This window comes from Panthera leo, chromosome C1 (assembly GCF_018350215.1).
Source record: "Panthera leo isolate Ple1 chromosome C1, P.leo_Ple1_pat1.1, whole genome shotgun sequence".
In the NCBI taxonomy this organism is placed as follows: Eukaryota; Metazoa; Chordata; class Mammalia; order Carnivora; family Felidae; genus Panthera; species Panthera leo.
The window spans coordinates 212,440,882-212,464,546 of record NC_056686.1 but is presented as its reverse complement, the minus strand read 5'-3'; the positions used below and the strand labels follow the sequence as shown (position 1 = coordinate 212,464,546).

The following is a 23,665-nucleotide window of genomic DNA, read 5'->3' as shown; positions in this document are numbered from 1 at the left end:
TTTGAGAGAGAGAGATAGAGCGTGTGAGCGTATGCTCTAGTGGGGGAAGGGCAGAGAAAGAGGGAGAGAGAATCCCAAGCAGGTTCCATGCTCAGCTTAGAGCCCAACATGGGTCTCAATCCCACAACCATGACCTGAGCTGATATCAAGAGTAGGACACTTAACAGACTGAGCCACCTAGGTGTCCCATCCCTAGAGTTTTTTGTGTTTTTTTTGTTTTTTGTTGTTTTTTTTTTTAACATTTATTTATTTTTGGGACAGAGAGAGACAGAGCATGAACGGGGGAGGGGCAGAGAGAGAGGGAGACACAGAATGTGAAGTAGGCTCCAGGCTCTGAGCCATCAGCCCAGAGCCCGACGCGGGACTTGAACTCACGGACGGCGAGATCGTGACCTGAGCTGAAGTCGGACGCTCAACCGACTGAACCATCCAGGCGCCCCTCATCCCTAGAGTTTTAATCCCAGAGGCACAGGGGCAGCCCAGCGGGCTGTAATCCACATTGGATAGACTTTCAGCATCATATCAGGTGTGACGAAGCTATTTTGCTCTTGGGCCCTAGTGGCCTGCAATTTGGGTCTATAAGCTCCTAGAGGCAGGAAGTATTTGGTTGCTGCAGGGGTGATGAAGTTTTCCCTTCTTCCCTTCTAGTTTCTTTGGCTGGCCTAATAATTAAACTGATACAAGAGAGATTAACAAGAGAAAAACAAACAAAAGCATACATGCGTAATTGAATAAAATCCCCAAATGGCCAAACCCATCATCTTAGATACCATTTTCAGCTAAAGACAAAAGATGCTGGGGGTAGGGATCAATTATAGGAAGTTACCAGCAAAGCACAGTAAAAAAGTGTAAGGTTGTTTTGTAGATTTAAGTCCTTGTCTTCTCCATTGATAAGAGTTTCTAAAGATTTAGAGTCATCCTCCTCTTCTCCGTACAGTGAAGGAGTCACCCTTAGAAATGGAGATTTCCCTTATAAATGTAAATGTTTCTTACAAAAGGGTAACTTCTACTCCGTTTTCAGAGCTTCCCCTGTGTTTGCAGTCTCTGAAAACTAACCAGCCTAAAATAATCGTTATGCTAAAGAGGCATATTTTGGGGTAGTATATTTTGTTCCCCTTCACTGCTATATGCCTAGCCTTAACACAAGCCTAACACACAGCATATGCTTCAGAAAATTATCTTTTGGGGCGCGCGCGCGCACACACACACACACACACACACACACACAAATGCACGCGCGGACCTTCATTTCATATCCTAAAGATATGGGGCTCATGAGGATACATTTTTTATGCTTTAAGGCTGTCCTGTGAAGTGTCCTCCATCATGAGACACATTCAAATGATAACATATTGGGGTTGTTGTAGAGGGGTTCTCAATGGGAATGTAGAGGCATGTTAGAGTTGATGTATTTTTATGCCCATAAAATATACCTACGAATAGCAAGCATAACAAGAAAATATTCATAACCATATGAAATGTATGCTGAAGAGGTGGTTCTTTGATAACAGGACAAGGTGGGTCAGACAAGGAACTTCTAAAGTCAGTCCAGCATAAATGCTAACATCCCATGTGTATTCTGGGTTATTCTTGCTGTGCCTGCAGACTTCTCCACTGACATAGGTGCTTGCCCAGGCACCCAGCCAGTAAAGGTCAGCCCTGGGGCTTAAGTCCTTGTCTCTCCCCCATAGAGAGGAGTGTGCTCAACACAGAAGAGCCTGAAACACCAGGAGGTGTAAACAGCTGGGGAGACCATAGTCCCCCACCCTGTTTTTATACCCCATTCCTTCCCTGGGGAGGCCACTTTCCTTCTGAGCCTGTTCCCACTCTCTTGTCCCTTGGGCCCCACAAACAGTCCTCTTTACCACATACCCTCCTATCACCCGCCTCTTCTCCTTCAACCCCATAGTCTCAAAAGGAATTTGGTGGCATCTCCTGTTTAAATGCTTTCTAGAAAAAACTTCTCAGGCCTTTACAGGAAATTGGGACTTGACCCCTGATTCCCTCTGTAGCCAGGCCCTGGCCTTGGCTCATGCTTTCTCCAAAAAGGTTTTTCAAATCTTTCGGGCCAGGGGACTCCTTCCCAACGTCACCGTGTTGCCCGTAACTGCCCATTTCTTTGTGTTTCTTTCACTAGCTGCCCATCGCTGTCACCGCGTGGCCCCAATGCAAAGTGGGAGACGCCCAATGAGCTGGAAGGAAAGAAAAAAGATTAAAAGAAAGCTTAAGAATAGCATAGAGTAGCAGGCAGGTGTTCATTCTTCGCATGTAAACCCAGCAAGGGCATGTAAACTCAGCAAAGAATCCAAAATAGTCCAGAAACACCATAGTTTTTGAGGGTGCTCCTGACTGCGGGAGGCCGAGCTTGCACTAATGGGTCTGCACACGTCCCAGGGCAAACACAAGTTGGTGCATATACCAGACTCATGCATCCATGCACCTGTGCACATCTCAGGTTCGTGCGAACAGGAATCCGTACACACCCCTACCTCTGTGGGCAGCCATTCGGTGCAAACACAAGTGTGCGCATACTCGTGTGAAAAGCAAATCCTTGAGATCGTGCACAGAGGAAAACGTGGAAACCCACCGGTTCGTGCATATCGGATGGTGCAAACACAAGTCTACGTATACTGGGACGAATGCACTGTCCCGAGGTTGTACACACGTGGAAAGGGGCACACCCCAGGGTTGTGCACACACGAGGTCCCGCATGCCCCTTGGGCCAACTCTCAGGCCTAGTCCAGAGAAAGTAGAGGCGCCCATTCGACCCAAACTCGGGCACAGCTGTAGGGTCTGGGCGCCATCTTCGCCCCGCGAGCAGCGGAAAGATCAGCAGACCGGGCGGCCCTTGCGCAGGGGCCTTTGTTGTCCCTGCTTCCGGGCGTCCATCACGCGGAGTCCGCGCGCGCCGGAGCACGAAATGGCGGTTGGGGGCGGGGCGGGACGGGGCGACCCGGAACAGCGCCCACTCACGACTCCTGGCTTGGCGCGCCGTCCCGCCCCCTTGCGCAGGCGCACGGCACGGCGCGCGTTCCCGCGTTCCCTCCGACGCGCGCCGGGACACAAAGGGCTGGAGGGAAAGCACGGAGCGCGGCCAGCACCTACGGAGCGGCTAGCGGTCCGGAGCGGCCTGGAGCGGACTACCGGGGCCGGAGCCGGGCTCGCCGGAACCGCGCGCTGGGGCGCCGGGTGGGGCGTTGGGCGGCGCTCCTTCCCCTCCCCTCGTCTTCCTTCAACGGCCGTAACGGCCTCGCGAGCTGGGGTGGGGCGGAGCGGGCCGGCAGGGCGCAGGCGCCGAACTCCCGGCCGCCGCGGGGAGGGCCTGGCGCCTCCATTTTCCGTCGCGCGCCCTAATGGCGGAAGTGGATGCTTTTACCCGGGTGCGGAGGGAACGACTCGCCTCTGGGAAAGCCAGAGGCCTTCTCTCCCGCTTCTTTGCTCGGTCCGCGCGCTTCAGCGCGGGAGTTGACCGATGTAGCTCTTTATAAAGGTTTGGAATGTGATGTAAAAAAAAAAAAAAAGAAAAGGCCGACATCTCCGCAAATTACTACAATAGTTTGCAACTTGCTACTTCAAATTGGGAAATAGGGAGGTGGTGAGGATACTAATGCTGAAAAGGTAAAAATTTTTCCGTTATGGGATGTTTGTTAAAAACAATAATAGAACTTTTAAGGGGTATTTTTCATGATACAAATCCCTCTTCGTAGAAAATCTCGGAAGAAATCATGAAAGCTGGCATTCACTGAATAGTTACATGTCAGACCGTTTTAAGTGCTATAATTTTCCTAACTAGGTACAGATGGAGAAATAAACACAGCGAGGTTAAGCACACAAAAGTACTTCCAGGAAAGTACGAAAAGTGTTAAACCCACCTTTCAAGACAATCACTATTTCATAAACTGGCCTGGTTCCCGCCAGTGTTTTTCTGTCCGTTAAGAATAAGTTTGGTTCAAGTTACATGCAGCCTATGGCCTCTTGATCATCAGGGCCGTGGTTTGGAAAATGAGAAAGGCTCAGAGGGACCAGGCAGTGCCGGTTCCTCAGTTCCTCGCTGTGCCTGGAGCAGCTTGGTCCTGCCTAGTCTGGAGACAGCACTAGCTGATGCCCGAGGAGCACCCCAACTCTAGAATGTTGGCCTCTAGTGATCCTGGAGAATTCACATGACTGGTGACCATTTTTGGGAGTTGGGAGGAAAAGGGTCCTTATTCCTCTCTTTTTTCCTTCCCTTTTTTCCTACTGTAGCATTTTCTCAGGTCATAATTGCCGTACTTTAATTTCCCGAGCCCATTTCAGCCTATGAGGAAGGAAGGTATTTTCCTTGATCAGAGTAAGGTCAGTTTAAGAGAGGGCAGGGCAGGCATATCTCCTCATTTACAGGTGAAGCAGCTGAGATTTATGGCTAGAAGTCTGGACCAAGTTCATCAAATAATAGCGGAGAAGTGCTTCATCTAAGTTGAGGCATCTGCCTTGCGAAAACCTCAGTCTGGCAAGTCCTCAGCTTCCATGGGATCTGTTATGTCCCTGTTTGTCTTTCTATGTCTAACAACTTTGACAATATAGAGATCGCAACACCCAGCTGATAAATGGTAGGTGGTCTTCTTGCTTGGTGAAAGATGGGCTTTTCTTTTCTTTTTTAAAAAAAATATTTATTTTTTTAATTTGCATCCAAGTTAGTTAGCATGTAGTGCAACAGTGATTTCAGGAATAGATTCCTTAGTGCCCCTTACCCATTTAGCCCATCCCCCCTCCCACAACCCCTCCGGTAATCCTGTTTGTTCTCCATAGTTGAGTCTCTTATGTTTTGTCCCCCTCCCTGCTTTTAAATTATTTTTGCTTCCCTTCCATTATGTTCATCTGTTGTATCTTAAAGTTCTCATGTGAGTGAAGTCATATGGTATTTTTCTTTCTCTAATTTTGCTTAGCATATCACACTCTAGTTCCATCCATGTAGTTGCAAATGGCAAAATTTCATTCTTTTTGATTGCCGAATAATACTCCATTTATCCATTCATCCATTGATGGATATTTGAGCTCTTTCCATACTTTGGCTATTGTTGATAGTGCTGCTATAAACATTGGGGTGCATGTGCCCCTTTGAAACAGCACAGCTGTATCCCTTGGATAAAAACCTAGTAGTGCAATTGCTGGGTTGTAGGGTAGTTCTATTTTTAATTTTTTGAGGAACCTCCATACTGTTTTCCAGAGTAGCTGTACCAGTTTGCACTCCCACCAGCAGTGCAAAAGAGATCCTCTTTCTCTGCATCCTCACCAACATCTGTTGTTGCCTGAGTTGTTAATGTTAGCCATTCTGACAGGTGTGAGGTGGTATCTCATTGTGGTTTTGATTTGTATTTCCTTGATGTTGAGCATCTTTTCACATGGTGGTTGGCCATCTGGATGTCTTCTTTGGAGAAGTGTCTATTCATGTCTTTTGCCCATTTCTTCACTGGATTGTTTTTTGGGTGTTGAGTTTGAGAAGTTCTTTATAGGCTTTGGATACTAACCCTTTATCTGATATGTCATTTGCAAATATCTTCTCCCATTCTGTCGGTTGCCTTGTAGTTTTGCTGACTGTTTCCTTCGCTGTGCAGAAACTTTTTATTTTGATGTCCCAGTAGTTCATTTTTGCTTTTGTTTCCCTTGCTTCCGGAGACGTGTTGAGTAAGAAGTTGTTGTGGCCAAGGTCAAAGAGGTTTTTGCCTGCTTTCTCCTCGAGGATTTTGATGACTTCCTGTCTTACATTTAGGTCTTTCATCCATTTTGAGTTTATTTTTGAGTAACAGAGTGGTCCAGGTTCATTTTCTACATGTCGCTGTTCAGTTTTCCCAGCACCGCTTGCTGAAGAGACTGTCTTTATTCCATTGAATATTCTTTCCTGCTTTGCCAAAGATTAGTTGACCATACGTTTGTGGGTCCATTTCTGGGTTCTCTTTTCTGTTCCATTGATCCGAGTGTCTGTTCTTGTGCCAGTACCATACTATCTTGATGAGTACACCTTTGTAATACAGCTTGAAGTCTGGGAAAGATGGTCTTTTCTTAAACAGGTGGGGAGGTATGCAGCCAACATATCCCTCTTTACCATTAATCCTTTAAGGACTCATCTGTTTATCAAAATCCTTCTTATCCCATTAAAATTTTTTTTTAATGTTTATTTATTTTTTAGAGAGATAAGAGTATGAATGGAGAAGGGGCAGAGAGAGAGAGGGAGACACAGAATCTGAAGCAGGCTCCAGCTGTTAGCATAGAGCCCAATGCGGAGCTCGAACTCACAAGCCTTGAGATCATGACCTGAGCCAAAGTTGGAAGCTTAACCAACTGAGCCACCCAGGCACCCCCCCCCCCCATAGGCATCTTTAAGTTTATTTGTTTAAGTAATCTTTACACCCAACATGGGACTTGAACTCAAGACCCTGAGATCAAGAGTCTCATGCTCCACCAACTGAGCCAGCCAAGTGTGCTTCCTGATACTTATTTTGAAATATTCCTAGAAAATCAAGATGCTTGTGTCTGTGAAAAGCTTTCTAGATAATTACCTTTCCTTAACATTGTGTAAAACAAAGTACTTTAATACTTAGTAGCTTGTGGCTTTGCCAAGTACTTATTTCCTGATTCTGTGTTCTCATATGTACAATATGGATAAGAATATGTCCTGGCAGAGTTTTGGGAGGATGATTGGAGATGATGTTTCTAAAGTGCCTTGACCATAATAGGTGCTCAATAAACAAGTGGCAGCTATCGTGTTTGGTTGCTATTCTGTGTTAAGGAAGTATCAGGATTAACTAGCTGGTTGCATTTGAGAAAACATTAATATATAGTTCTCTGTTGAACACAGCATTTTGCTCAGTTCTACCCTAAAAAACATCCAAGATTGCTCAGAAACAACAAGTGTTGGTGAGGATGTAGAGAAAAAGGAACTCTCTTGCACTCTTGGTGGGAATGGACACTGGGGCAGCCACTGTGGAAAATGGTGTTGGTGGTTCCTCAAAAAATTAAAAATAGAATTACCCTACAACCCAGTAATCACACTACTGGGTACTTACCCAAAAAATACAAAAACACTAATTCAAAGGGATACAGGCACCCCCTACGTTTATCGCACCATTATTTATAATAGCCAATATGGAAGCAGCCCAAATGTCAATCAATAAATGAATGAATAGGGAAGATGTGGTATTTATATACAATGGCATATTATTTAGCCATTAAAAAGAATGAAATCTTGCCGTTTGCAATGACACGGATGGGTCTAGAGAGTATAATAGCGAAATAAGTCAGAGAAGGACAAATCCCATATGATTTCACTCATATGTGGAATTTAAGAAATAAATGATCAAAGGAGGAAAGCGAGAAGCCAAGAAACATTCTTGACTATAAAAAACAGACTGAGGGATGCTTGGGTGGCTCAGTCAGTTAAGTGTCCGACTCTTGATTTTGGCTCAGTCATGATCTCATGGTTCATGAGATGGAGTCCCACCTTGAGCATATGACCCTGATGGTGAGTCTAGGATGGTGGGGTGCTAACACGAGGTGGCAGTGGCCATGACTTAGGCAGAAGACCAGGAAGGCTTCCTGGATGCAGAGATGCCTCAGCTGAGCTGAACCTTCTCTTAAACTCTGAAGAGAGAAGAGGCACATTAAACTTGAAGAGCTGAACAAGTCCAGAAGGGCCGGGCATGGGAACTAAGGGGTAGGAGAGACAGGAGCTGAGACACAGAAAAAAATCAGACTATGGTGATTCCTCTAGGAGTATAGGAGAAGAAACACAATGTTTTTCCTCTACCACTTTAAATTATCTGATTGGAGCCTTGTAAATTAGTCTGTCAGACACAGATTACTAAGAGAAAAACACGTTTATTAAAATGTACATCACACAAACACAAGGAAGCACCAGTGGTAAGTAATTCAAAGGAGTGATTAGAACTTGGGCTTCTTACAGCGTGTTAATAAGAGAACAATACATTTTCAGAGAAGCGACAAGACCAGGGTTGCCTGTGTGGCTCAGTTGTTAAGCTTCCAACTTCAGCTCAGGTCATGATATCTTGGTTCGTCAGTTTGAACCCCACGTCTGGCTCCGTGCTGACAGCTCAGGGCCTGAAGCCTGCTTCGGATTCTATGTCTCTCTCTCTCTTTTTCTTCCCCTCCCCCTCTCACACTCTGTCTCAAAAATAAATAAACATTAACAAAAAGTGACAAGACAAAGGAAAAGGACTTTTGAGTTTCTAGAGTGGCAAACTGTGGGAAGGTACGTGTTCAGGGAACTAATGGTAGAGGATGGCTAATTTCTGCAAGGTTTGTTATGTAAGTTCCTCTGGTGCCATCTCCAGGCTGATAAGGGTCTGGAGTTTTCTCTGGTGATTAACTTCTGTCCTTCCTGGTAGAGAGGGGAGTGGGGACATTCTGCAAAGTTATGTCCTGCTTTTAGGCAAATAGGAGGGCAGAGAGTTTTTCTTGGATCTGTTTCTTCTTATTTGCCGTCCACTGAAAATCATCCTTATGCCAATGTAGTACATTTGAGGGCAATGTATTCTACTAGTCTTCTCCAGCTTTCATTGACTAAATTGTTAAATATTCTCAATAGACCCGTTTTTTGTTTGTTTGTGTGTTTTGTGCTTTTTACATATAACCCACATGCTATCAAATTTCCCCCTTTAAAAGTATATAACTCAGGGGCACCTGGCTGGCTCAGTCAGTAGAACATGTGACTCTTGGTCTTGGGATCATGAGTTCAAGCCCCCTGTTGGGTGTGGAGTTTACTTAATTAAAAAAACATTTTAAAAAGTATATAACTCAATATTTTTAATATATTCACAAAGTTGAGCAACTATCACCACAAATTCCAGACCACTTCATCACCCCAAAAAGAAACCCTAGACTCATTAGCAGTCACTCCTCATCTGCCCCTTCCTCCAGCCCCACCACGAATCTGCTTTCTGTCTCTGTGGATTTGCCCATTGTGGACATTTCACATCAACAGAATCCAAAATGTGTGCTCATTGTGTGTGGCTTCTTTCACTTAGCATGATGTGGTTTTTTTCTGTTTTAATTTTTTAATGTTTATTTATTTTTGAGAGAGAGACAGAGTGTGAGCATGGGAGGGGCAGAGAGAGAGGGAGACACAGAATCTGAAGCAGGCTCCAGGTTCTGAGCGGTCAGCACAGAGCCTGACATGGGGCTTGAACCCATGAGCCGTGAGATCATGACCTGAGCTGAAGTCAGACACTTACTGACTGAGCCACCCAGGCACCCCTAGCATGATGTTTTTAAGTTCATTAATGTTATGGCACATATCTATTTCCTTCTATGGCTGAAAAATATTCCCTGTGTGGCTCTGCCTCAGAAGACTTTTTTTTTTTTAAGTTTATTTATTTTGAGAGAGACAGAGAGAGCAAGAGCACGCACAAGCAGGGGAGGTGCAGAGAGAATGAGAGACAGAATCCCAAGCAGGCTCCATGCCATCAGTGCAGAACCTGAAGTGGGGTTCAAACTCATGATCTGTGAGATCTGAGCCAAGATCGGGTCGGAGGCTTAACCAACTGCACCACCCAGGCTCTCCTGTCTCAGAAGACTCTTGAGAGGAAGATGTTTGTAGATGTTACAGGAGTGAGTGCTTTGCGGCCTGGCCTCAGTGTGAGAAGAGCTGTGCTTTTGTATGACAGTCCACTGCCTGGGCTCTCCCCTCACTGGCTGTGTTACTGGGCAAATCACTTTCTTTGTGCCTCATTTTCCTCTCATAAATGGGGATAACAGTGGTAACGCTCATAAAGTTTGTGAATTAAATGAGTTAATACACTGAAAAGGCTTAGAAAAGTTCCTGGTGTAAAAGTCTAGTAGTTACTGGGAAGAAAAATAGGTTGGCGGATGCAGAGCTCTCCACTGACTAGCACAGTGCCCTTTATTCCAGAATCTTCCACATGGCTACATGGCTACTTTATAAAACTTGAAATTACAACAAGGTCTGAGTATAAGAGGGAATGAATTGAAGACAGCAGTTTCTACACCTCTCGTAGGTGAAGGGGAACAGAACATGCCACCCCAAAATATGCCACTTTGGCATGTAGATTATTTTGACCTGAAGGCAATCAAGTCCCAGCAGACTCCAGAAAAAACGTTTACCTCTCCCTTAATTGCGTAAAAGAATTTCCATGGGGAGCCTGGCCCAGAAAGAGAGCTATTACCAGAGACAATTCTTTTTTTTTTTTTTTTTAATCTGAAAGACTTACCCGCATGGCAGGGCCAACATCTGCTTAGCAAACATTTGCTCTTTTCATCTTCCTGCAGATTGCCCCCCTCCCCTTTGAAGCCCCAGCCCTGTCCTTTTCCTTAGCTGAGGACGGCATGTGAGTCTCAATTGCCTGACTGCCTTTGGGTCTCATATTTTTATGGGGCTCCCATACCTATGAAATAAAATTTGTTTTTCTCCTATTCATCTGTCTCCTGTCAATTTAAGTATTAGACCAGCCAAGGAACTACCCCGACAGTTTGGCGACCTGCAAGGGACCTTCACAGGCCAGACACCGCTTGCCCCAAGCCTGCTGCAGCTGACAGAGCTTGGGGCCTCTGACAAGAGCCAGCGGAAGGTAAGAATTCTTACCAAGTCAGTCTCCTGGATCTCCACCTGTAGGGTCCAGTGGAAGCGAGCATGCTGAGAGTCCTTTGTCCTTTTTCTAACTTCAGATTAGCGAGAGAAAATATTTGTGCGAAGTACTTCCTTGAGTACGGGGACTCTGGTAAAGATTTGCTACGAGGACTCATGCATCTGTTAATCCCTTTTCTCCCAGAGACAGTCACGGTTTCCTCTGGTCTCTGTCTCCTGTGTCCTTTGTCATGAGAGGGAGAATCACAGCCCATACGAGGTTTCCTTTCCATCCTGTTCCTTGTCTTGAGAGCTCGGCTTTGTGACCGGTGAGAATATTCTCACTGGAAGATGCGTGTACCAGCATGCATAGGGCATACGGCCGAAGAGGCTGCAGGTCTGAAAAGCAGCACTGTCTTTGTCTGACTGTGCCAGCTCTAGGGGGAGCTTAAGGGATCCCCTTTGTCTTAAGGGATTACGGTCCATGAGGGGCCTTTGTTGTCTTGTTGGTGATGGAAAAGCCCCATATCAGTAGCACCTGCCCAGTGTCACAGATATCAGGTCTCGAACTCAGGTACCCCCCGTGAGATCATGACCTGAGCTGAAACCAAGAGTCTGGATGCTTAACCGACTGAGCCGCCCAGGCGCCCCTGTACGGCACCATTCTTACTGCCTGTGACCCTGAAGGTCTTTGCTTTCTTAGATTAGTTATGGGAGTGAACTTTCTGGATTTTGTGAGGACTGAATCCTCTGCACCCTCTTTTGGAATGCTTCTTGCATCCATGGTTAAGCCATAAAAAGACTTACTGGTTGGAGTTACTACTGAGATTAATATAAGATCCTACTTGTCAATGGCCAGATAATGGACCTTCTGAATTGGCTGTATTTGAAAGTGAAAATTTTAGAGAGCTCTCATCTACAATTGTCTTACTGGTACCTGTGGAAAAAACAAAGAGGACACAAAGGAATATAATGGTTAGCCTCAGGGACTCCCTTAACAAGATGAAAGAACAGAAATTAGACTTCGATAAAAAACTCAAGCCCACCTTCAACGGAAATCCTGGCCTGTCTCCCTGTTTTAGCTTCCCTTTCCCTGTGACAGTTACAGAGAGCATTCTGGCTTGATGTCCAGGCCCAGGGTACTGGTTATCTGTGTAACTGCAGAGGGCCAGGGAGTGAATTTAGAAGAAACACCAAGCTCGGTAATCAGGCTGTACCAGCCTCAGGTCTTCTTATGCGGTGTCCTTTGCTGGAATATCTTAGGTGCCGACCACAAAGAATTCATGCAACAGAGACAAACAGCAGATCTTTTAAATTATAAAAATCCTCTTACCTCCACTTTCAGAATATCCTACCAAATTTAGAGAAGTGTTAGAAAGATCACTGGCCGTTCATAGGGTGCCTGGGTGGCTCAGTCAGTTAAGCCCCCGACTCTTGGTTTTGGCTCAGGTCATGATCTCACAGTTCAGGAGTTTGAGCCCTGCATTGGGCTCTACACAGTGCAGAGCCTGCTTGGGATTCTCTCTCTGTCTCTCTGTCTCTCTGTCTCTCTCTCTGTCAAAATTAATAAACTTTAAAAATTTTTAAAAGAAAGAAAGAACGATCACTGGCCACTCACAACCCCACTCACAGGGACCTGGACCAGCTGCTAAGGGGTGTTCTTCCCATCCTTAATTATACTGTAGCTAATAGACAAGCCAGATTGGCTCCCTGAGGAAAACCCCCCTCACGGAGTAAACAGATGACCAGAATTTCTCGTAGGCGCTGCTATAAATGCTGTTCAGGGACTGATAGAACCAATAGTAAAGATTTTTGCCTCTCAGGTGAATTGGTCCAAGGTTGAATTGTGCACTCAGAAAGAAAGCCTTTGTTAAAGCACTTTATACAGACTTTTCAAAGGCATATCACATTAAACCCTGAAGCTCTAGAACACAGAAATCTTTTGATTTCCACCTTATCTAGAAATCTTCTCCCTGATAAAAAGAAGCAAATTGAAGATAATGTAGTTGGATGGGTGGATCGGTGCCTCAATATCATTTAGGCTTCAACCCAGTTCTTTGAGAAATTAAAAGCAACTGTCCTTTTCTTACAAATGCAACTCTAGACATAATTCAAAGTCTACCTCTCTTTACCATCCCCCAAAGCTCTCCTATTCATCTCAAAATGCTTGCAGATATTGTTTCTATAATATCTGGGACATTGTGTCTATAATATTTGGGACATTGGAAACAGAATTGTCCTACATTTAAGGAAAAAAAGAAAAATTTAAATAATAATTTCTCTAGACCTTTGATAAGAGGGAAATATACTCAAAACTTCTTGGAGAAAACTTGGATATTTCCTTTATGCCTTTGTGATACAGATTTTCTACCCCATCTTTTCTAGAATCCCATAGCCAGCCTTTTGAAATGCAAACTTTTAAAAAATATTTTATTTTTTAAGTAAGCTTTACATCCAGCCTGGGGCTCAAACTTAAGACACCAAGATCAAGACTCACATGCTCTACTGACTGAGCCAACCAGATGCCCCCAGCGAGAGGTTTCTTATAAGGAGGACAAGAAAGGAACTATTTGTAAATTGGGCTGATGAAAAATCTTAAAGATCCTCTCCACAAATCTTAGTAAAAAGCTTTAGCAGTGGTGCCTGGCTGGCTCAGTCAGTGGAGCATGCAACTCTTGATCTTGGGGGTGTGAGTTTGAGCCCCACATTGGTTGTAGAGATTACCTTAAAAAAAACAAAAAAGGGGGTGCCTGGGTGGCGCAGTCGGTTAAGCGTCCGACTTCAGCCAGGTCACGATCTCGCGGTCCGTGAGTTCGAGCCCCGCGTCAGGCTCTGGGCTGATGGCTCCGAGCCTGGAGCCTGTTTCCGATTCTGTGTCTCCCTCTCTCTCTGCCCCTCCCCCGTTCATGCTCTGTCTCTCTCTGTCCCAAAAAATCAATAAAAAACGTTGAAAAAAAAAAAAAAAAAAGGGAGCTTATGCCGGCTGAGTAGGTGAACTTATTTCAACTGCCAAAATAACATTTGAATCCAACTATTCTTTTATAAATCACTGGGTTTTGTAATTATCATACCTGACTCTCAAATTCTAAAATTTTAGAAAGAAAGATATATATATAGGGTCTCTGTGTTAGTCTGTATGGTTGCGTGTGTCTACGTTTGTATATTGTAGACATGTGATATTTTTCTATTTCCTGTTAGTATTGCCAATATTAATTTGTAAAAAAACTCTGTTCATTTGGTTTGAAATAAGTGCTTATATGAATTAAGTATTCCTAAACCCTCAGAAATGTAATAGAAACAAATCCAAGTGCTTTTCCAATTCATGTGATCTGGGAAAATATTCAGTAACTAAAACTGGTTTAAGTTTATTGGTTTAATTAAAATAGACATGTTTTCAGGGGCATCTGGGTGGCTTAGTTGGTTAAGCGTCCACCTCTTGATTTCAGCTCAGGTCATGATCTCACGGTTCGTGAGTTTGAGCCCCACATTTGGCTCTGTGCTGACAGCACAGAGACTGGGATCCTGTCTCTACCTCTCTCTGCCTTTCTCTCTCTCTCTCTCAAAATAAATAAATTAATTTAAAAAAGTAAACATGTCTTCAGAATTGTCAACATTAAACATAATATAGGCATACAACTTTTATTCTACCTGAGTTTGCTAGTCAAAAAATTCATGTCATCTCTGGGGCACCCAGGTGGCTCAGTTGGTTAAACATCAGACTCTTGGTTTCAGCTCAGGTCATGATCTCAGGTTCTTGAGATCAAGCCCCACCTTGGGCTCTGGGCTGGGCAGCCCAGGGCCTGCTTGGCATCCTCTCTCTCCCTCTCTCTGCCCCTCCCCTGCTCATGCTTTCTCTCTCTCTCTCTCAAAATAAATAAATAAACTTAAAAAAAATGATATCATCTCTGTTACAAAATTTGTCAGCAAGAAAATAACTTGGGATGATGGCCGTCTCATAAAGCTCTCATGGGTAGTCTAAGCATAATTGTTGGGAACAAGTGACTTAGATATAATTGGAATAAGAACTTTTAGGTGAACTTCTCAGCCATCATTACATTTTATGGCGTGTGTACTTAAAAATACCTTCCAAAATCATTTAATAACTTCCACTATTAGAGTGGTGATGGAAGAGCTAAGTGATGGAAATTCATTGAATATGTAGATCATTTCCAAGTAAGATAAAATCTTGAAACATTAATTACTGAACATGGGTTTATCTGCTTTTTGCTTCTTATTACAGAGAAACTAAAAGCCATTTGGATGTGTTAGTACTACATTGGAAAATTGTACTTAAAAAAAGGCATATGTTTCTAGAAATTGTGAAATGTATTCATAAATTTGCCAGTCTAAAGAATGCTATATAACAATTTACATTGCTCATTTATTGGTTTTCACTAGAAGTTCAGGTTTTGTCAGGTTAGGAATTCTAACAAATGACGTTAAAACTACAAGAAGTAACAAAGGAAACAACTCTACAAAGAAAGTAAGATGTGTTTTTGGTAAGAAGAGGTATGAGATATGAAGATACATTTTGTCAAGGGAAAAAAAAATAAACTTGTCCTAAAGTAAAACTGGTTATTTCAGATTAGGAAAGAGGATTAAAGGACAAAAAGGTATAGAAAGTCAGGAAGAGAGAGAGAAAAAGGAGCGAGAACTTGTGTAATCAAGCTGGCTAAAATTGAATTATTATTTTAAGGGTTTTAAAAATAAACTTTAATGTTAATGGTGTACTTATGTAAAATGAACTTCTTTTTCTTTCATCTACTGAAAGGATAAAGTTATCCTGAACTATTGGTCTGGTCTTGATAAGAAGAGATTGTAAAAAGTTTTTCTTTGCCTTTTAAATAATCTGACTGGAAAGCAAAGATTTTGTGTCTTCCCAAAATAATTTCCTATGCTTCATGTTGTCTTAATTAGGTCTTTGATTATTTAAAAAAACTAAGTCTTCTCAATATTAAAAGTTCTAAGTTTTGCTTATAACTATGTACACTTTGGTATTTGCCTTCAAAATCTTTTGTCCCTTTAGTTAAAAAAAGTTTTTTAACCTTTATTCATTTTTGAGAGACAGAACATGAGCAGGGAAGGGGCAGAGAGGGAGGGAGATACAGAATCCAAAGCAGGCTCCAGGCTCTGAGCTGTCAGAGCAGAGCCTGAAGTGGGGCTCAAACCCGCAAACTGTGAGATCATGACCTGTGATGAAGTTGGACACTCAACCAAGTGAGTCACCCAGGCGCCCCTGTCACTTGAGTTAAATAGATAAATAAGTATTGTTTCATAATGATTTGTGATCCTATTTAGTCAAGTCTTCAAATCCTTTGCCTTTTTTTTTTTTAAGTAAGCTTTACACCCAAAGTGGGGCTTGAATTCACAACTCCAAGATCAAGAGTCACACATTCCACAGACTGAACCAGCCAGGCACCCCTAAAACCCTCAAATCTTTTGATATTTTGGACAAATCTCCAAAAAACAAATTCTAAATGAAATCTTTCTGACCTGCGTGCGAGTAACTTTGATTTTCCAGAGGGTTCCTGGAACCTCTCAAAAGATTTATTATCTCTTCTTACACAATGAGAGACATTAAAACTAATTAGGTTTATTTGATATGTTAAATTACATGGGAAGCATTGTCAAATAAGAATACTAAACCTTGGGGCACCTGGGTGGCTTGGGCAGTTAAGTGTCCAACTCTTGGTTTCAGCTTAGGTCATGATCTTATGGTTCCTGAGTTCAAGCCCTGCATCAGACTCTGCCATGACAGTGTTTTACCTTCTTGGGAATCTCTCTCTGCCGCTCCCCTGTGCACTCTCTCTCTCAAAGATAAATCAATAAATAAAAATGAAAATTACTAAACCTTCTTTACCTTATGTTTGTAAAGGTATACGTTACTATACGTGTTTTAGAAGTTATATAAAATTCTTTATGTCCTGGGATAATGTTAACCAGTCTTAATGCTAGTTATTGTCTTAAAATATCATATGTCATAGAAATAACCACATTTCCTTGTTGATTGCATTATAATGAATTGTTGTTAGGTCTTTAACCATGGCCATTATAGGCCTTTGTCATTTACGGAGAGTTACTGTTTTACTCTGATGCTTTCACAAAAGTGTTCTGGCAAAAGTGCTTCTTTGAGGAAATTCTTGGAAAGGACTTTGACAAGTATAGGTTTCTGATAACTTTAAGATCATTAGACTGAACTGGGTAAGAATTTCCAGAACTAATGCAAATACTGGATTCAAGCAGAATAAGAATTAACATGGGACTGAATGAACTGAGGAGGACGATTATAGTTTTTTATGACTTTTTGCTTGAAATGTTGCTGGTTCCTTAATGTTTTATTCCTCCAGATTTAAGGAAACTTTTTTCTCTTTTGCTTACCCCCCTTTTTTTTAAGAAGTGTGTGTGTGTATAATTATTATTATTATTTGTGTGAGAGAGAGAAAGAGCAAGAGCGGGGAAGGGACAGAGAGAGAGAGAATCTTAAGCAGGCTCCATACTCAGCACAGATCTTGATGTGGGGCTTGTTCTCATAACCATGAGATCATGACCTGAGCTGAAACCAAGAGTCAGAAGCTCAACCAGCTGAGCCACCCAGGTGCCCTTTCACTTTTTTCTGAAGCTAACTATGACTTACACCAATTTGGTAAAGTACACCTTTGTAAACAAAGATGAAACATTTACTTTCTTTCCCTGCCTGATCCTTCCAGTATTGGGAAACTTAGCGAATATTCTTTATGACAGTACATTTATTTGCTTAAGTTCAATAAGAATCTGTTCTCCTGTAATAGGACACAATTGGAAACATTGGTTATAAATTACCAAGGCTTTGACTAGAATGTCATATTTGAGAATAAAAGCATAGGCTCAGATATGATCAGACAGCTTTAAGGAACTAATATTGACTTTATAGAGCCAATAATGCCCTTGAAAAAATTGGTCTGGTATCCTGCTTACAGACAGAGTTCCCAGCAGTTTTACTACGCAAGTAAAGAAGGTCAATCTCCGGCAGGCTCAGGAACCTTAGAATATTTTGGGGACCTCAAGAAAAAAAGAATACACCCAAATCTATACGTATTGCAGGCAAAGTCTGATGGTGAGTCATTGGCTTGGCTTAGCCTTGAGAGGCTTTTAAAAGTCCAATATGAGATTCCTTATGAAAAGTTCCAGCAAAGCAGATTTGAAAGAGCGTATATGGTAAGTCATTATTCTTGCTTCACTTAAGTAAATAATCAGGCCAAGGTTATCCAAACTAGACTTAATTTGCAAACAAATTAGTCTTACTGTGGTTATCTTTGGTAGAAATGGGGCTGACTATAAAGAGAAAATTATGTTTCTGCTGTCAGCACAATCCTCTGTCTCCCTCTCTCTCTGCCCCTTCCCCGCTCACGCTCCGTCTCTGTCACTCTCAAAAATGAATAAATGTTAAAAAAATTAAATTAGAAAAATAGAGAGAAAATTATGTGTCAAAGGAAACTATAGTACGCCCATGTGGATATCGGATTCTAGTCCTGCCAATTGTCTCCCAGGTTTTGTTGCGACTTATAAACTGACACGGGTCCTGAATTCTTCTAGTTTCCTCTAATATTTGGCTACAGCTCTTCAAACTAACATTTCCGATTTTCTGACTGTTGAATGTACATGAGAAATCATATTCTTCTACTTTAAAAATATATATATATATTTATTTATTTGAGAGAGAGAGAGAGAGAGAATAAGTGGGGGAAGGGCAGAGAGAGAAGGAGAGTCTCAAGCAGGCCCCACACCCAGTGCACAGACCAACATGGGGCTTGATCTCAAGACTGAGATTGTGACCTGAGCTGAAATCAAGAGTCAGACACTTATCTGAGCCACCCAGGCGCCCCTACTTTTTTTCTTTTCTTTTTTTTTTTTTCAGTTTATTTATTTAACTAAACTCTATATCCAACATGGGGCTTGAAGACAGGTCCCCAAGATCCAGTGGGGCGCCTGGGTGGCTCAGTCTGTTGAGCATCCAACTTCCGCTCAGGTCATGATCTCATGATTCATGGGTTTGAGCCCTGCTTTGGGCTTTGTGCTGACAGCTCGGGGAGCCTGAAGCCTGCTTCAGATTCTGCGTCTCCCTCTCCCCCTGCCCCTCCCCCACTTGCACTCTGTCTCTCTCAAAAATAAATAAACATGAAAAAAAAAGATTTTATTAAGTAATCTCTACACCCAACATGGGGTTCAAATTTACAATCCCAAGATCGCAAGTCACATGCTGTACCAACTGAGCCAGCCAGGGACCCTGCATAGTCTACTTTTTTGACCCTCTGACCTGGAATCATTGAGGACTAAAACTGCTCTTTTCCCAGAGCCACGCAAGCAAGCTAAAGCTGGACAACTGATATAAACTTCAAAGAAATCACCACAACATGTCATATAAGGATAGTCTTCATGCCTGTATCTGTGTGGCCCCTCAGAAAGACCACCAGAGACATTAAAACTGCCAACCAGAAAAATCTATCAGGTTGCCGTTACCTGGTCTTACTGCATCTGAAGAGGTTTCCAAACAGATATCTAGAAATCTTCTCAACTGGCTGCCCTCAGAACTCAGAAATCGGGAGTATAATCTTCTCCAATCATTAACCATTGTTTTCCTTTTGTTTCCATAGAAATGCCTCTTATTAAATATCTGATTGCTTGCACAATAGGCCCAACTTTGAGAGCCCACCTGCATTTCTGTCTTAAAATAAGACACAACTGTTTAACTGAACTGGCCTATTCTTGGGCCTAAGAGACTGGCTTAGTGAGATGAGGCAACCTACCAATTCAACTTATGGACTGTGAAGCTTCTTGGGAAAGTTTCAGAGATGGGACCGAACGGGACCAGAACGTGCCACCCCAAAATGTGCCACTTTGGCATGTAGATTATTTTGACCTGAAGGCAATCAAGTCCCAGCGGACTCCAGAAAAACTTTTACCCCTCCCTTAATTGCCTAAAAAAATTTAGATGGTTAGATGGGGAGCCTGACCCAGAAAGAGAGCTATTACCAGATACACACACACACACACACACACATATATATATATATATATATATAATATATATATATATATATATATATATATATATCTCCTGAAAGACTTACCTGCATGGCAGGGCCAACACCTGCCTAGGAAACATCTACTCTTCTCATGGTCCTGAAAATTGCCCTCCTCCCCTTCGATGTCCCAGCCCCATCCCTTTCCCTAGCTCAGGGTGGCATGTAAGCCTCAATTGCTTGACTGACATTGGGTCTTGTTTAAAAGAAAAAATTTTTTTTTAATGTTTATTTTTGACAGAGAGGGAGACAGAGCATGAGCAGGGGAGGGGCAGAGAGAGAGGGAGACACAGAATCCAAAGCAGGCTCCAGGCTCCGAGCTGTCAGCACAGAGCCGGACATGGGGCTCAAACCCATGAACCGTGAGATCATTATCTGAGCCAAAGTGAGACACTTACTGACTGAGCCACCCAGGCACCCCTTGGATCTCATATTTTTATAGGGCTTTTTTATATACCTAATTAAATTTGCTTTTTTTTTTCCTGTTTAATTTTCATTTAATTATTAGACTAGCCAAAGAACTTAGAATAGTAGAAGGAAATTTTTTCCACCCTCACATAGGCATTTAGGATCTTGTAGTTGGGCAGACTTTCAAATTTGTTGTTAGTGATGATGAACCCAAGGACTTTTTCCTGTATATGTACTTCTAAGGTTATCTGCTTTTAGAGCAGTTTTCTTTCTTTTTTTTAAGAATATATTTTATTTTTTTAAGCAATTTCTACACCCAAGAGTGGGGCTTGGACTTACAACCCTGAGATCAAGAGTCACATGCCTTGCCAACTGAGCCAGCCAGGCACCCCAAAGAATAAACTGCTTTAAACTTTATTTTATTATTTTTTTTAATGTTTATTTTATTTTATTTTATTTTATTTTATTTTATTTTATTTTATTTTATTTTTTGAGAGAGAGAGAGAGAAACAGAGTGTGAGCAGAGAAGGGGCAGAGAGAGAGACGGAGACACAGAATCCAAAGCAGGCTCCAGGGTCCACACTGTCAGCACAGAATCTGACGTGGGGCTCAAACTCATGAACTGCGAGATCATGACCTGAGCTGAAGTCAGAGGCTTACCCGACTGAGCCACCCTTAAATTTAAAAAAAATTAAATAATTTTCAACATACGAAAAAGTAGGAGGGGGCGCCTGGGTGGCTCAGTCGATTAAACGTCCAACTCTTTATTTTGGCTCAGGTCATGATCGATGGATCATGAGATGGATCATGAGATCATGAGATGAAGTTTAAGATTCTCTCCCTCCCTCTCCCTCTCCTCCTCCTCCTCTGCTTGTGTTCTCTCACTCTCTCAAAAAAAAAAAAAAGTAGAAGAATATGATTCCTCATGTCCTTTCAACAACATTTATTCCCATTTTTCAGTTTTTGACAAATGGTTTTTGTTCCACAACTGGATGGGGGAGGCACACCCTATGGGGAACCATTTTGTAAGGATCCGTTTTGTAAGGAACCATTTTGTAAGGATCTGGGGAAACTGGTTTCATGGGCAGGTTGAGAAATGCACGCTTGCCTAGGCAGCTAAGGCACTTCATGGAAGGTAAGGTTGGGCAGGGAGAGCTGTACCCCACCCCCTGCTCTGCACCTGACCACTCTGCGGGGCTAGGCGTGGGATGAGAAGGCTCCCTCTGGGAAGCTGGCACCAGTACCATGATGAAGTTGTGCCCAAACATAGTGACACCAGTGTCCCTCAGGAGTGAGGGATGCAGCAGTCAAGCTCATACTTATGGCACCAGGAACTGTCTGTCAGCCACATTTTAATGTATGTTGACAGGCCGTGGAGTCAAAGGAGCAAGTTCGAGAGGATAGAGGGCCTCTAGGTCAAGTACTCCAGAACCTCCCTACTCAAGCAAGGCTGTGGGCCAGGAAGCTGGTTAGAAATGCAGAGTCTTGGGGCGCCTGGGTGGCTCAGTTGGTTGAGCGTCCGACTTCGGCTCAGGTCACGATCTTGTGGTTCACCAGTTCAAGTCCCGCTTCGGGCTGTGTGCTGACAGCTCAGAGCCTGGAGCCTGCTTCGGATTCTGTGTCTCCTTCTCTCTCTGCCCCTCCCCCACTCATTCTCATTCTCTCTCTCTCTGTCTCTCTCAAAAATAAATAAAATATTAAAAAAGAAAATTTTTTTAAATTTAAAAAAGGAAAGAAATGTAGAGTCTTGGGGCCCCACCCCAGAGCTATTGAATCAGAATCTGCCTCCAGGGCTTCCTGGCACATTTCACATCAGAGAAGTGCTTCTCTAAAGCTCTCAGGTGTGGCTTTTTGGAGGCATAGATGACTCCAAATCTGGAACCTCAACAGTTCTGGGTTGCTAGCAGTTGGTCCATCCCTCAACAGAAAATGTATCAATTCCTTTGGCAAAACCCCAGAGAGGGAGCCTCCAGATACTCCAGCATCACCTCCGTCCATAGGCCATTCGCTAGCTAGGCAACACCTCTTTCAGGCTTTGGTAAACTACTGTTGGAAGGGCAGGCTGTGGGCTTGGCAAGGAGAATCTTAACTGAAGACCCTGCTGAGAATGTCTCCTTTCTATTGTCCCTATGGGAAATTCCAAGCCCTCAAGCTAAAGTTTAAGGAAGACTTTTCCTGTGTTAATTATAAACCCATTTTCAGCTCCTGTTCAGTGGGCTGACAGTACTTGAGAAAAAGAAAGTCTTTGAAAAAGACTTTTTCTTATTTTATAATTTTTAATTTAAAAAATTTTTAAGTTTATTTATTTATATTGAGAAAGAGAGAGAGAGCATGAGTAGGAGGGGCAGAGGTGGCGGGCGGGGGGGGGGGGGAGGAGAGAGAGAGAGAGAGAGAGAGAGAGAGAGAGAGAATCCCAAGCAGGCTCCTCACTGCCAGCATGGACTTAAACTCACAAACCGTGAGATCATGATCTGAGTTGAAATCAAGAGTCAGATGCTTAATGAACTAAGCCACCCAGGTGCCCCTATTTTATAATTTTTTAGAAGTCCAATGGTAGTACATGCTTGTGGTTAAATTTTTTTGAAAAATGCTGACACCTATACAGATAAAATGCAGAAGCCTGTGTCTCATCTCTCTCCCTGCTCCTGCTACCCCCAGGGCACCTTCAGCATTTGCTATGTACCCTTGCAGATCTATTTCTTGGCATTTAAGAACACTACACACACGCACACGCTCGCACGCATGCACACGTGCACGTGCTTCCTGAAGTCTTTCCAATTTATCTCTTCTCCTTCTCAGCCTTTTGCACTCCTTCTTAAGAGGTTACTACTTGAGTATTCAACCATCTATTGGCTAAACTTATTAATTGATTTTCAAAACTGGGTGAATCCACCAGGTCAAGCAAAATTATCAGAAAATTGATAATTGTAGAATCTGGTTGGGGGGTAAATGGGCATCCATTTTGCTTATTTTCATGTGGGTTTCAAATTTTTTAAAACACAAGTGAAACTGAAAAGGAATATGCCAAGCCCTGAGACATAAAGTAAGACTGTACCCAGGCTCAGTCGGTTGAGCATGCAACTCTTAATCTTGGGGTTGTGAGTTTGAGCCCCATGTTGACTGTGGAGATTACTTTTTTAAAAAATCTTTTTTTTTTTTAATGTTTATCTTAGAGATAAAAATCAAGAGCGAGTGGGGGAGGGGCAGAGAGAGAGGGAGACACAATCCACAGCAGGCTCGAGGCTCTTGAGTTGTCAGCACAGATCCCCATGCAAGGCTCGAACCCACCAACCCACCAGCAGTGAGATCATGACCTGAGCCGAAGTCAGAGGCTTAACTGACTGAGCCACCCAGGGGCCCCAAAAAATAAAATCTTAAAAAACAAACAAACAAACAAACAAACAATTAGTAAACTGCATCTGGCTGACCTGTTTTTTAAATAACTTAAAAAAAAAAATTTTTTTTTTTTTCAATGTTTATTCATTTTGAGAGAGAGACAGAAACCAAAGCAGCTCCAGGCTCCGAGCTGTCAGCACAGAGCCTGAGGCAGGGCTCAAACACACCAACCTTGAGATCCTGACCTGAGCCGGATGCTTAACCGACTGAGCCACTCAGGTGCCCTTGC

General features: G+C 43.0%; 2 long non-coding RNA genes across 3 annotated transcripts in view; one reads left to right on the top strand and one right to left on the bottom strand.

The window, feature by feature from the left end:
* Positions 1-380: 380 nt before the first annotated feature.
* LOC122226775 lies at positions 381-3,279 on the bottom strand. The gene is made up of 3 exons (XR_006205765.1): positions 2,588-3,279; positions 2,094-2,192; positions 381-662 (listed from the first exon to the last, which is right to left on the bottom strand). It is a non-coding gene; the product is annotated as an uncharacterized LOC122226775 (long non-coding RNA).
* LOC122226773 overlaps positions 3,275-23,665 on the top strand; it is a 37,472-nt gene continuing 17,081 nt past the window's right edge. The window contains exons 1-3 of one of the 2 annotated variants that reach the window (XR_006205762.1): positions 3,275-3,618; positions 10,279-10,337; positions 10,448-10,577. This is a non-coding gene — a long non-coding RNA (uncharacterized LOC122226773). The remainder of the gene's footprint in view (positions 3,619-10,278; positions 10,338-10,447; positions 10,578-23,665) is intronic. The other variant, XR_006205761.1, reaches the window with a different exon arrangement.